This window comes from Otolemur garnettii, unplaced genomic scaffold (genome assembly GCF_000181295.1).
Source record: "Otolemur garnettii isolate 467f Iridium unplaced genomic scaffold, OtoGar3 scaffold00078, whole genome shotgun sequence".
Classification (NCBI taxonomy): Eukaryota; Metazoa; Chordata; class Mammalia; order Primates; family Galagidae; genus Otolemur; species Otolemur garnettii.
Window position 1 is genome coordinate 3473319 of NW_003852473.1, and position 2991 is coordinate 3476309.

The 2991-nt window shown below is 44.9% G+C and overlaps 1 pseudogene across 1 annotated transcript; it reads right to left on the bottom strand.

The window, feature by feature from the left end:
- Window positions 1-255: 255 nt before the first annotated feature.
- Window positions 256-730, bottom strand: LOC100955566 (annotated as a pseudogene). Its single transcript, XR_001161476.1, has one exon. The product of XR_001161476.1 is annotated as a 60S ribosomal protein L32 pseudogene (transcript).
- Window positions 731-2991: the final 2261 nt, after the last annotated feature.

A 2991-nucleotide genomic window follows, 5' to 3' on the forward strand; every position in this document is an offset into this window, starting at 1 on the left:
GGTCTTGCCAAGATGGGTGTGGATCTCCTTTGGGAAAATCCAAGGATTCCTCTGTCATCTCTTCAGTGCTTTTCCTGCCATTGAACTCTCCCACAGTTTGTGACTTCCTGGTGGGGGTGGCGGGGATTAAACTAAGATAAAGAAAAACAAAACCATTTCCCTGGTGTTCAGTCTTCTTGGCTATTTCTTCTCAATCTCTTCAACTGATACCCCCCCCCTTTTTTTGCAGTATTTATGGTTTTATTCCAACACAAACAGAATGTGCACATGAGCTGTCTATTCATTTTCTTCCCTGCGCAGCCGGGCATTGGGATTGGTGACTCTGACGGCCAGCTGGGCTGCTCTTTCCACAATGGCTTTGCGGTTCTTGTAGGAAACGTTGTGAGCAATCTCTGCACAGTAAGATTTGTTGCACATCAGCAGCACTTCCAGCTCCTTGACGTTGGGGACGAGAAGCTTCCGGAAACCACTGGGCAGTATGTGCTGTGTTTTCTTGTTGCTCCTGTAACCAATGTTGGGCATCAAGATCTGGCCCTTGCATCTTCTCCGAACCCTGTTGTCAATACCTCTGGGTTTCCGCCAGTTACGCTTAATTTTGACATATCGGTCTGACTGGTGCCGGATAAACTTCTTGGTCCTCTTTTTGACGATCTTCAGCTTCACAAGGGGTCTGAGGGTGGCCATGGTGCCAAATAGGAGAAGGCGGCCACCTCCGTAGGCAGCGTCGAGGAAGAGCAACTGATCTCTTAATGCTAGTTTAACGCGGTCCCTGGGTTTCGTTTTGGGGCCGCCTTCTTCTTGCACACTAGCCGGTGATCTTACCCCCTCCAATAAATTCAATCACTGTCTAAGAGACTAAATTTGGCTTAAAATTATTTCAAGTGTCCTAGACTGAATTTCTCCTACCAGGGACCCAAATCCCTAAGGTACCTCCGGTCAGAGCTGGCTTCAGTATCCTCACCAGTGAGAATGGATTAACTCGCCGCAGCACTGAGCACCAGCCTACCCTCCAGGGGCTGCTTTGCCTCATTCATAGACGAAATTCTTACAAAGCCCCAGAATTTAAAAAAAAAAAAAAGAAAAAAAAGTGGGGAACAAAAGGGCAGTCTCTGAATATTATCAGCCATCTTCTTCAGGAATTCTTGACCTCCTTCAAAACAACGACAAATTGAGGAGATGGGCTGTGCAGGGGGGCGAGGGGACAGACCCCTGCCTATACCCAGGAAGGAATGTGAATAGCTCTCCCCTCGGTCCATGGGTTGAGGGTACAGGGTACATCCACTTGGATGATTCTCGCTGGTCCATGGGTTGAGGGTACAGGGTACATCCACTTGGATGATTCTCGCTGAGGTCATCCCCGTGAGAAAGGAGGAGCCTGACATACTGAGCCAAGTTCCAGGATGTGGAACTGTGTGAAGAGCCAGTGTCACAGGTGCTAGTCTGGCTCCCAAGCACCAGCAGCAAGGTGCCCAGCCCAGTTCCTCAAGTGGACTCCTGCAGGGGACTCTCACAGAATGGGCCCTAGAACACAGCCAGGCCTGCAACCCAACAGAGTAGGTTACTAATGCCACTGCTGCCCGTGTTGGCCTCTAGGTCCTTCCCTTTTACTGCAAGAACCTATGCCTGGCTTTTTTCTAGGGCATCTGCCTTAAACTGGGGTACACATATATCTCTGTGGCCATATGAGGACTTTCCAAAGAGTACACAGAAAAGGATGGTTTTAAGGAATTGATTTCCTCAGTTTCTATGAGTACTATCTGAGAAAAAGCTTAACACCAAGGTGACCTTTTTATCTCCTGTCTCCTACTTTACTGAAGAAATGCATTCCTTACACCCATGCCAAACCTTCCTGTGAGGCACGCCGCAGCCTTCACCTGCAGACTGCTAGCAAAGGAAGAATCAAATCTTGAAATCAGTATAGAGAGAAAAATAACTCTAACAACTTAAAATAAATGTCTTTATTCATCAAATGACTTCTTCATCTTTGCTCTTCCCAAGATTGAAGCAGGATCTAATTACAACTGACCTCATCACAAAGCCATGAGATCTTTGGCAGATGATTCAGAAAGATTTTAAAGAACTATGTGGATAATATTGTTATTAAAAATTACTTCCTGGGATTGCAAACTAATATAACCTTTATGGAAAGACATATGGAGAATTCTTAAAGAACTAAAAGTGGATCTCCCATTTGATCTGTCAATCCCATTACTAGGTATCTACCCAGAAGAGCAAAAATCATTTTACCACAAAGATGTTTGCACCAAAATGTTTACTGCGGCTCAATTCACAATTGCCAACTGTGGAAGCCACCCAAATACCCTTTAACCCATGAATGGATTAACAAACTGTGGTGTATGTACACCACGGAGAACTATTCAGCTATAAGAAGAGATGGAGACTTTATATCTTTTATATTTACCTGAATAGAGTTGAAACACACTCTTCTTAGTAATATCTCAAGAATGGGGGGGAAAGCATCCAATGTACTCAATACTAACATGAAACCAATATATAAATACCTGTTCACCCACAAAAAAAGATAAAACACAAGTATAGTCTAGCAAGGAGGAAGGGAGAGAAAGGAAGGTGATCGGTGGGATCTCACCTAATGTGCACAATGTGAGGGTGCTCAGCAGCCTCTGGGGGAAGGGCTCACCTACAACTTGAACTTTACCTTAGAAATGAAACCCTCATATTAATTGAAATAAAAAACCTTTTTTCCATGACCTGTTTATATGATCACATTTCTTGCATGTGTATGTGTGTGCACACGTGTGTGCATGTGTGAACAAAAAATTAGAAATAAAATTGATGCCCAATTTGTCTCATCCCAGCAATAGGTAGTATTAGTCGTCCACAGATATATAAGCCAGTTAGAAGAAAAGCTATAGGCTCGACGCCTATAGCTCAACCGGCTAAGGCGCCAGCCACGTACACCTAAGGTGGCGGGTTCGAATCCCCAGCCCGGACCCGCCAAACAACAATGAC